Source organism: Pseudophryne corroboree, chromosome 9 (assembly GCF_028390025.1).
Source record: "Pseudophryne corroboree isolate aPseCor3 chromosome 9, aPseCor3.hap2, whole genome shotgun sequence".
Lineage (NCBI taxonomy): Eukaryota > Metazoa > Chordata > Amphibia > Anura > Myobatrachidae > Pseudophryne > Pseudophryne corroboree.
This window is the reverse complement of record NC_086452.1, coordinates 419,093,624-419,105,757: the sequence shown is the minus strand read 5'-3', so window position 1 is coordinate 419,105,757 and position 12,134 is coordinate 419,093,624. Positions and strand designations below refer to the sequence as shown.

The following is a 12,134-nucleotide window of genomic DNA, read 5'->3' as shown; positions in this document are numbered from 1 at the left end:
TCAAATTACGTCGCACAGTAGCGCCACTTACACACATTACACCAGGTAGAGCCCCTTTTCCACATTACACCAGGTAGAGCCCCATTTTACACATTATACCAGGTAAAGCCCCTGTCACACATAATTCCAGGTAGAGCCCCCTTTTACACATTACGCCAGGTAGAGCCCCATTTTACACATTACGACAGGTAGAGCCCCTGTCACACATAATTCCAGGTAGAGCCCCCTTTTACACATTACGCCAGGTAGAGCCCCATTTTACACATTACGCCAGGTAGAGCCCCATTTTACACATTACGACAGGTAGAGCCCCTGTCACACATAATTCCAGGTAGAGCCCCCTTTTACACATTACGCCAGGTAGAGCCCCATTTTACACATTACGCCAGGTAGAGCCCCTATCACACATTACGCCAGGTAGAGTCCGCTTTTACACAGTATGACAGGTAGAGTCCTCCTTTTACACATTACGGCAGGCAGAGTTACGAGAGAGAGGGAGGAAGAGAAAGATAGGGCTGGGAGGGAGAAATAAAGAAAGGTGGCAGTAAGAGAGACAGAGAGTGGTGGGAGTGGGAGTGAGGAGAGAGAGAGAGAGAGAGAGAGAGGGGAGAGACACACACACAGTGGTACTTATGTGATGATAGCTGGAGTGCAGGCAGCTATGGCAGCGGCGGGGGGGATGTAACTGTGCTGGTGACGGAATACATACGACAGCGGGATCCCGGCCACCAGTATGCCGGCAGCGGGGCAAGCACTAGAAAGCCCCTTGCGGGCTCGCTGTGCTTGCCACGCTGTGGATCTATTCTCAGTGTGAATCTATTCTCAGTGTGGTATTACATGGGAGTTCACAGTAATATAGCAATGCAGAACATTTCAGATTTGGGTGGTAATTCCAAGTTGATCGCAGCAGGAAATTTTTTAGCAGCTGGGCAAAACCATGTGCACTGCAGGGGGGCAGATATAACATTTGCAGAGAGAGTTAGATTTGGGTGGGTTATTTTGTTTCTGTGCAGGGTAAATACTGGCTGCTTTATTTTTACACTGCAAATTAGATTGCAGATTGAACACACCCCACCCAAATCTAACTCTCTCTGCACATGTTATATCTGCCTCCCCTGCAGTGCACATGGTTTTGCCCAACTGCTAAAAAATGTCCTGCTGCGATCAACTTGGAATTATCCCCATAGGGCATACAATATGTAAGTCTGTGGACAGGGTGTTTTGATGGGGATGTAGTTATGTGACCTGCGGTCAGGAAACCGCCGGTCACAATACCTACACCTACATCCCGCGCACCCACAATCCCTGCAGTCGGCATGCTGACTAACAGGGATTCTCCCCACTCGTGGGTGTCCATAGAGTGGGAATAGACCTGTGGCGAGTGCAGTGAGCCTGCAAGGGGGTTCATTGCACCCCCCCCCCCCTTTTTGATGTATTTCTTCTATCTGCTACTTCTTTGTGGTTATCAGAACTTTTCATTTAGAACAGGGTCTCTACAGAGGATAGAGAATTAAACTGCAAATTATTAATACAGTACAGTATTCAAAGTGGAAATTAGGAAGTGGGGGTATGGAAAAGTGAAGGCTGCAACTATGGAAAAAAGGGGTGCAGCCACTCAAAAGGGAGCGGGTCCTTAAGTGTAGTTTCCACACCATATATCCCTTATACACCATATACACCACAATAGTATAACCCCTTATACTATCTAGTACTGGTGCAACTTTCACATTATGCCACATGGAATGAGCAGAAATTCACATTAAGTCACACAGTATGAGCCACAAGTCACATTATGCCACACAGTATGAGCCATAAGTCACATTATGCCACACAGTATGAGCCACAAGTCACATTATGACACACAGTATGAGCCACAAGTCACATTATGCCACACAGTATGAGTCACAAGTCACATTATGCCACACAGTATGAGCCACAAGTCACATTATGCCACACAGTATGAGCCACAAGTCACATTATGCCACACAGTATGAGCCACAAGTCACATTATGCCACACAGTATGAGCCACAAGTCACATTATGCCACACAGTATGAGCCACAAGTCACATTATGCCACACAGTATGAGCCACAATTCACACCGCATGAGACAAAATTCACATTATGCCACACTGAATGAGACAAAATTCAGAGACAGGAAGAGTGACAGCAGGGACATAGAGACAGGGAAAGTGACAGCAGGGAGAGTGACAGCAGGGACAGGGAGAGTGAGAGCAGTGACATAGAGACAGGGAGAGTGACAGCAGGGACAGGGAGAGTGACAACAGGGACAGGGAGAGTGACAACAGGTACATAGGGACAAGTAGAGTGACAACAGGGACAGGGAGAATGACAGAGAGAGGGACACAAAGGACATACAGTAGGGGCTAGGGAGAGAGAAAGGCGGCAAGGTAGGAGATTACCTAATGAGCAGCGGCAGTGCGGAGGAGGCTGTGGTCGGTGGTGCGGAGGATGTGGAGGCTGTGGGCATCTGCGGTGGTGCGGAGGAGGCTCTGGTCTGCGGTGCGGTGGATGAGGAGGCCCTGGGCCACAGCGGTGCAGAGGAGGCAGCTGTGGGTGTCTGCAGCGCAGAGAAGGCTGTGGGCGTCGGCGCAGAGAAGGCTGAGGACAGCAGGGCAGAGAAGACTGTGGGTGGCGGCGTGGGTGAGGAGGCTGTGGGCAGGACCTTCTGTACAGCTCCAATGACCGCAACTATTCCAAATCTGCCGCGGACCGGCAGCCAATCAGGAGCGATTGACTGCCAGACTGAATAGCGCCGAATTGGCAAAGATGCGGCGGCAGGGCTCTTCACTGTCAGTGCTCGAAGTGCCGGTATGCCATACTGATGTATACCAGCCCACTTCGAGCACTGCTACAGTATATAAAATAAAATAGGCACTGGTAAAATATGATCAATGCATGGCCGCAGGTACATGGTTATAGGTAGGTACTGTATGCTGACTGCTCGGTTTAAAAAAAAATAACTAATTGAAAGGACTACTTGCAGAAGTCCACGTACTGGGCAATTTAGTCCTGCCCCCCCCCCCGGACTCCCCAGCCGCAGTATTACTGCCACACTTCCTCCCTCCCTCCTGTGTGACTCGGGCTGAGGTGCCCGGCACTGCTGCTGCCTCTCACCCGGGCATCCCCTGATGCCGCCCTCTCTTAAGTTCCTTTCTCTCCTCCGCTTGCAGTGTACAGTGTGATGGCACCACTCACCATGGAGGAAGTGACGGCCGCCGATACAGCTCAGCAGCAGCAGTCACACACACACAGCCTCGTCATGCCCCTGGCTGTGTCACTGCCACCTTTACAAACACACTGCAGGGAGGGTGGGCGGCGGCTGTGGATTAGACTGCGGAGAGACAGACTCGACTGCCCGTCACTACTGGCTGTAATGTATATTAGCAGCAGTGTGCCCGGCAGAGAATGAGCCGGTCGCAACACTACTATAATACATTACAGCTGGGAGCACCGGAGGCTACTCGGGGTTGATGCAGATGGTGCGCCCACAGCACAATTGTGCTGTGTGCAAAGCACCATCCGCCCACACCTAGATCTGGCCCTGGTGCACAGAGACTGCACAAACTGATTTTTAGCAGCTCTGCTACACATAGGAACACACACTTGCACAGCGAAAATACACTCCCCCTGTAGGCGGCGACTATCTGATCGCAGGACAGCAAAAAACGCAGCCCAGCGATCAGATCTGAATTACCCCTTATATTCCCTGTCACATGTACACACACATTACAGAGAGTGTATCAGTCACAACAGCTCCTGCCCTAGTGGAGCTTACACTCTGTCGGGGTAATTCAGACCTGAACGTAGCAGCAAATTTGTTAGCAGTTGGGCAAAATCATGTTCACTGCAGGTGTGGCAGAGATAACATTTGCAGAGAGAGTTAGATTTGGGTGTGTTATATTGTTTCTGTGCAGGGTAAATACTGGCTGCTTTATTTTTACACTGCAATTTACATTTCAGTTTGAACACACCCCACCCAAATCTAACTCTCTCTGCACATGTTATGTCTGCCCCCCCTGCAGTGCACATGGGCCCTCATTCCGAGTTGTTCGCTCGCAAGCTGCTTTTAGCAGCTTTGCACACGCTAAGCCGCCGCCTATGGGAGTGAATCTTAGCATAGTAAAATTGCGAACGAAAGATTAGCAGAATTGCGAATAGACACTTCTTAGCAGTTTCTGAGTAGCTCCACACTTACTCGGCAACTGCGATCAGTTCAGTCAGTTTCGTTCCTGGTTTGACGTCACAAACACACCCAGCGTTCGCCCAGACACTCCCCCGTTTCTCCAGCCACTCCCGCGTTTTTCCCAGAAACGGCAGCGTTTTTTCACACACTCCCATAAAACGGCCAGTTTCCGCCCAGAAACACCCACTTCCTGTCAATCACATTACGATCACCAGAACGAAGAAAAAAACCTCGTAATGGCGTAAGTCGCAGTGCGAACATTGCGCATGCGCAATTAGCGTAAAATCGCTGCGATGCAAAGAAAATTACCGAGCGAATAACTCGGAATAACCACCATGGTTTTGCCCAACTGCTAACAAATTTGCTGCTGCGATCAGCTCTGAATTAGGCCCTTTGGGGGTCATTCCGAGTTGATTGCACGTAGCAACTTTTTGCTGCTCGTGCGATCAACTAAACGCCGCCTATGGGGGAGTGTATTTTAGCATAGCAGGGCTGTGATCACTTGTGCAGCACTGCTTTGCTAAAAAAGTTTTGTGCAGAACAAGACTAGCCCTACGCGATGGATCTAGCGATGAAGGTCCCAGAATTGACGTCAGACAACTGCCCTCCAAATGCCTGGACACGCCTGCATTTGGATGTCCACGCCCAGAAAATGGTGAGTATCCGCCCTGGAACGCCTCCCCGCTTTCAATCTTCTTTGCGATCGCGCTAGCGATCACTTTCTTCTTTCTTCTGGTCGTTGCCCATGCGCATTGCAGGCACCCCGCATGCGCATTTCCGACCCATTCGCACAACAGCGATGAACCGCTGCGTGCGAACAGGTCGGAATGACCCCCTATATTCCCTGTCACATGTACACACACACACACACACACACACACACACACACTACAGAGTGTATCAGTCACCCGGAGGAAAACCAAGCAAACACAAGGGGGTATATTTACAAAGATTCGTGTTTTGGCCGTTTTGAAGGGTGTTTGAACTCGAATGGTATCGGGTGCATTTTACTGCAACTTTTTGAATCCTGATACGATCATTCACTAAGCTGCCGAGTTTTGCACAATCGTTTTTTCCGATGTCGATGTGATTCGTAATATCAGGCAGTGTTTTACGGGAGTGATGAGTAAAACACTGCCTGACAAAACACAAGGAATCCCGGCCGGATCTGTGAGATCCATGCAGGGCTTCATTGTGTACCTTAAAAAGTTGATTAAAGTCTTAGAAATTCTGAAAAAAATTCCGTGGGGTCCCCCCTCCTAAGCACAACCAGCCTCTGGCTCTTTGAGCCGGTCCTGGTTGAAAAAATATGGAGGGAAAAATGACAGGGGTTCCCCCATATTTAATCAACCAGCACCGGGCTCTGCGCCTGGTCCTGGTTCCAAAAATACGGGGGACAAAAAGCGTAGGGGTCCCCCGTATTTTTTAAACCAGCACCGGGCTCCACTAGCCAGGTACATAATGCCACAGCCGGGGGACACTTTTATACTGGTCCCTGCGGCCCTGGCATTACATACCCAACTAGTCACCCCTGGCCGGGATACCCTGGAGGAGTGGGAACCCCTTAAATCAAGGGGTCCCCCCCCTCCAGCCACCCAAGGGCCAGGGGTGAAGCCCGAGGCTGTCCCCCCCATCCAAGGGCGGCGGATGGGGGGCTGATGGCCTTTTGAAAAAATGTGAATATTGTTTTTAGTAGCAGTACTACAAGTCCCAGCAAGCCTCCCCCGCAAGCTGGTACTTGGAGAACCACAAGTACCAGCATGCGGTGGAAAACCGGGCCCGCTGGTACCTGTAGTACTACTACTAAAAAAATACCCCAAAATAAACAGGACACACACACCGTGACAGTATAAGTTTATTACATACATGCACACCTCCATACACACATACTTACGTATGTTCCCACGAGGCTCGGTCCTCTTCTCCATGTAGAATCCTCGGGGTACCTGTGACAAAAATTATACTCACATAATCCAGTGTAGAATCAGACCTTTGTATAATACACGTACTTGGCAAAATAATGTAATGCCAGGGCCGCAGGGACCAGTATAAAAGTGTCCCCCGGCTGTGGCATTATGTACCTGGCTAGTGGAGCCCGGTGCTGGTTTCAAAAATATGGGGGACTCCTACGCTTTTTGTCCCCCTTATTTTTGGAACCAGGACCAGGCGCAGAGCCCGGTGCTGGTTAATTAAATATGGGGGAACCCCTGTCATTCCCCCCCCCATATTTTTTCAACCAGGACCGGCTCAAAGAGCCCGAGGCTGGTTATGCTTAGGAGGGGGGACCCCACGCAATTTTTTTTTCCAGATTTTACACTAAACAGACCCTTTCCCATAGACAACCATGCACAGATCTCACTGATCCGTGCATGGTTATCCAAACTCGACTGGAAAAAGCAGGTCTATTTTTTTGCTGCTATTTTTAACGAATCGAAAAAAACGGACCCGCAGTTGAGCACTCAGAAACTAACACCCAAATACGAAAAAATAGTGAATTCCCGTATTCTATGAAATAACAGCCGCGTTTGACCGATGGTCTATTCATTCGTATTTCTGAACGTTGTCATTCAAACCATTACGAATAGTCCAAACACTGCCGAGATTGGTGCTTAGTGAATTCCCGGATTGGGACTTAGAAAAAAAAACACAAATCGGACAAACTCGGATTTTTAGTAAATACTGGCCAAGGTGTACAGACTAACTTCATACCTATAGGGCCTTGGTGGGAATTAAACCTAGGACCTAGTGCTGTGAGGCACTAATGCTAACTACCACGCCAACCATGCTAGCCTACTTTTGTTCATTTACTAAACCAGAGCCATCCAACTGTCTATATATGTCTATATCTGTACGTATACAGTGTGTACAGACACATACATATATACTGTATTCCTGTAGATTGTAAGCCTGCGAGCAGGGCCTTCCTACCTCTATGTCTGTCTGTTTTTACCCAGTTCTGTTCTATTAGGCTGCGTACACACTATAGAATATTGCATAGGATGCGGCTGATATCGGCCAGTTCCTAACAATATTCCCCTTTAATACATTTAGGTGAAACTAAAATAATGTGAAAAGGGTGTGAAAACACCCTTTTTCACATTATTTTAGTAAAAATAATGTCAATAAATAGGCCCCTTAGTGAGGATACAGTAAGTGCAGCTGTCAGTGAGTGACTATTTAGTCGTGGACCTTATTTAGTACATAGGAATTACCTCAGTCTACAGTGAATTATAATAATAACTGATACAGTGCCCTATAACTATTCACGAGGCCCACCCAGCTTTATTTTAAGTAAAGAGCATCAACTTCCAGAGACTAAAATCTACTGTATGCATTCAGCATATCAACGTCTTTGACACTTCAAATGAAACATGACAGCTGTGACAGAATATACTGTCCAAGGTCCATTCTGACTATGTTGTAGTAGCTATTATTCTTAAACAGGGCCAGGTGTGATGTGTTATGCTGGCCCAGTCACTAGACACCTATAGCAGAAAGCTGGGAGCAGTTGGAGCCCTCTGAGGTCACATACTGTATGACCAGGGCCAAAACTAGGGGGGGGGCTAGGGGGGCAGGCGACCTGGGCGCCGGATTGGAGGGGGCGCCGAGACCCACTAACACCCGCCGCGGCACTTTTATAACGTTGAAACCCCCTTCTCCCGAGTGCCCAGCTCGGGGGGCGGGGTTTCGCGGAATGACGCGATTGCGTCGTGACGTCACGGCGCAAACGCGTCATTCCACGAAACCCCGCCGGAGGAGGGAGAAGGGGGAGCCGCGCAGACCGGACGAGGAGGGAGAGGCGGCTGAAGAGCGTCGAGAACCGCTTCAAATGTAAGTCAGCCCCTCTCCCTTCCTCTCTCTCTCTCTCCCTCCACCACCGTCCTGCCGCAATGTGTAAAATGGGGACCTGTGCCTGCCGCAATGTGTAAAATGGGGACCTGTGCCTGCCTCAATGTGTAAAATGGGGACACTTTTTCCTGCCACAATGTGTAAAATGGGGACACTTGCCAGCGTACTGTGTAAAATGGGGACCTGTGCCTGCCGCAATGTGTAAAATGGGGACACTTGCCAGCGTACTGTGTGAAATGGGGACCTGTGCCTGCCGCAATGTGTAAAATGGGGACACTTGCCAGCGTACTGTGTAAAATGGGGACCTGTGCCTGCCGCAATGTGTAAAATGGGGACACTTGCCAGCGTACTGTGTGAAATGGGGACCTGTGCCTGCCGCAATGTGTAAAATGGGGACACTTTTTCCTGCCACAATGTGTAAAATGGGGACCTGTGCCTGCCGCAATGTGTAAAATGGGGACACTTTTTCCTGCCGCAATGTGTAAAATGGGGACACTTTCCTGCCGCAATGTGTAAAATGGGGACACTTGCCAGCGTACTGTGTAAAATGGGGACACGTGCCTGCCGCAATGTGTAAAATGGGGACACTTTTTCCTGCCGCAATGTGTAAAATGGGGACACCTGTCTGCCGCAATGTGTAAAATGGGGCCACCTGTCTGCCGCAATGTGTAAAATGGGGACACTTTTTCCTGCAGCAATGTGTAAAATGGGGACACTTTTTCCTGGATATGGAATTCATGTTAGAAAAGGCAATTTTCAGGTAAAAAAGTTCTGAAAGAGATATATATATATATATATATATAATATTTTTATTCATGTATTTATTTATTTTAATTTTTTTTATCATTATTTTTATTTATTTATTGTAAAAGAATTATTTTTTTTTGCCGGGGGGGGGGGGGGGGGGGGGGGGGTGTCAAATGACTACCTTGCCCCGGGTGACAAAAATCCTAGTTTCGGCCCTGGTATGACTATAAAAGGATAAAACAGGGAGTGACTGGCTATCTTCCCCCATCACCAAGGGATTAATTGTGTCAAGATCCCATTGTTCTCCCCTAGGACTGAGTCAGTCACTGGGGTATGCGAACAGCAGGGGGGATCTCCTCATGACTCATCTCTTTTACAGACCTTCATGGAACTCTTCCAATCAGGAGGGACTTTTGGTGGTGGAAATTAGAATGTTGTTTAAAAAGGGAAGGCAAGAGATCACCAGGTGTGTGTGAGTTTGGCTTCTAAAAGCTACTAGTCCTGGAGTCTCAGCTCCTGCTAGTGTGCTGAGGATTTGGCCTGGGAGCATTGTGGCTACTGGATTACCCACTTTTCTCTGGATTTGCAGACTTGTTGGCTCTGCTGTATGAACACTGCTTGAAACTCCTGTGATCCTCCACAATTATACTACATCCGGACAAGAGCATGTGGGAAAGTGCTGGGAAGTCTGACGGTAAATTGCTGTTTATTGGGACCTGTTGTTCTGGGGTTAATTTCAACTGTGTTTATCTTATAGTTGAGTTAGAGAGCTTGTACTAAGTAAACACCTAATAAATATATTGTTATATCTTTATCTGTCTCCTGTCTGCGTGACCTGACCCAGAAGTCCTGGAGTACACTCTGAGTTTATGCTCTAATACTCCTGGTCTTTACAACAGCTATAGGAGACGCTACACTGTAAAAGTTACCTAACCAATAAACATTGTTGCTAAAACGACCATTAAACTGCAGAAAGTGCAACTGTGGCTAATAGGCCCTACACACTGGCAGATATTCCTCAAAGATATGAACGATCTCATTCATTTTTGAACGAGAACTCGTTCATATCTTTCAGTGTGGAGGCTCCAGCGATGAACGATGCGCGGCCCCGCGCTCGTTCATCGCTGGTGCCCCGTCGGCTGTACATGCAGGCCAATATGGACGATCTCGTCCATATTTGCCTGCACTTCAATGGAGCTGGGTGACGGGGGGAGTGAAGAAACTTCACTCCCCCCATCACTGCCCCCCCGCCGCCGGATCGCCCGTCGGCCGTATCCGCCATCCGGCAGCTCGGCGGCGGATCTTTATATGTGTAGGGCCCTTAAGATACTAATGAATTCAAATAACAAGCTGTTCGTTTACTAAATGGAATATTTCCACAAGTTGCTTGGCTCAATTGTAAGGCTGAAAGCTATTGTCTTCTGGTTTTGCTGATGAAATCAGAAGAAAACTTTAACTCAGTTGTATGTGCACCACCTGTACAGATTTAGCCAGCCAGCTACGCTTTTGAAGTACTAATTTATTTATCAGACTTGATATAAGAAAGCTGAAATAAAAACTATTTTAACCCATAGTTATATTTAACGGACTTAATAGAATATTGTCCATGAGACAAATATAGCTAATGTTGTAAACTTGAATTAATATGTTAGCTTGGATCATAATTGTTATAATATTGAAATTGGAAAATGTGAAAACGTTGACGTATGAATACTTACCAAGTACTGAGGAGTCAATAGATCTCGCCCTATTTCTGTGAAATACATTATTATATCTTTGTGTGTTCTGTATGCCAATTATCTGGAAATGTTATGAATAGTACTAATTCTTATTGTGAAAAACGTTGCTGATATAATCACATGTACTTAAATTTGTTTGGAGTATATTAATAAACAGAACTTCTTTGAAGATAACCAGAGTAATCCCTATCATCGGAAGAGAACCACTACAATCCCGCGCCCATACTTACCTGGGTGTCACATTTGTGTCTTTTGCTGCAGTTGTGTCTGAGACCAGGGGCAGATTGGGAACTAAAAATAGGATTTTAATTACCTACCGGTAAATCCTTTTCTCGTAGTCCGTAGAAGATGCTGGGGTCCACAATAGTACCATGTGGTATAGACGGGTCCACTAGGAGCCACTGGCACTTTAAGAGTTTGAGAGTGTGGGCTGGCTCCTCCCTCTATGCCTCTCCTACCAGACTCAGTCTAGAAACTGTGCCCGAGGAGACAGACAACTTTGAGAGAAGGATTTTACACAGATAGTGGCGAGATTCACACCAGCTCACACATACAAGGCAAACCAAGCTAACCAGCTTGAAAAATCAGCAACGGCTGAACAATATTACTTAACCAAGTAACAAAACAGTACTTACCCAAGAACTAAGCAGTACTGAACTAAGTAACCACTGCAGGATCACGAAGCGCTGGGCGGGCGCCCAACATCCTCTACGGACTACGAGAAAAGGATTTACTGGTAAGTAATTAAAATCCTATTTTCTCTTACGTCCTAGAGGATGCTGGGGTCCACATTAGTACCATGGGGATGTACCAAAGCTCCCAGAACAGGAGGGAGAGTGTGGAGGCTCCTGCAGAACTGACTGACCAAACTTCAGGTCCTCAGCGGCCAAAGTATCGAACTTGTAGAACTTTGCAAATGTGTTCGACCCAGACCAAGTAGCCGCTCGGCAAAGCTGTAAAGCCGAGACACCCCAGGCAGCCGCCCAGGAAGAACCCACCTTACGAGTAGAATGGGCCTTAACAGACGTAGGACACGGCAATCCTGCCGTAGAATACGCATGCTGGATGGTGAACCTATTCCAGCGAGAGATCGTCTGCTTAGAAGCAGGACACCCAAGTTTCTTGGGATCATACAGGACAAAAAGAGAGTCAGTTTTTCTGTGACGAGCAGTCCTCTTCACATAGGTTTTCAGAGCCCTTGCAACATCCAAGGACTTTGATGAAATTGAGGAGTGAGTAGCAACTGGCACCACAATAGGTTGGTTGATATGAAATGCCGACACAACCTTCAGAAGGAACTGCTGACGTGTCCGGAGCTCAGCTCTATCTTTATGGAAGATCAAGTAGGGGCTCTTACAAGACAAAGCCCCCAACTCCGACACACGTCTAGCAGAAGCTAAGGCCAACAAAGTGACAGCCTTCCACGTGAGAAACTTGACCTCAACCTCTGGTAGAGGCTCGAACCAATCCGATTGGAGGAACTGTAACACCATGTTAAGATCCCAGGGCGCCGTAGGCTGCACAAAGGGAGGCTGGATGTGCAGAACCCCTTTCAGAAAAGTCTGAACCTCAGGGAGGGAAGCCAATTGTTTC

At 47.9% G+C, this 12,134-nt stretch overlaps 1 protein-coding gene across 1 annotated transcript in view; it reads right to left on the bottom strand.

Annotated features, from left to right (window-relative positions):
• The window catches only part of LOC134957099 (uncharacterized), a 64,857-nt gene that overhangs the window by 13,893 nt on the left and 38,830 nt on the right, over positions 1–12,134 (bottom strand). The gene's annotated exons all lie outside the window — the stretch shown is intronic.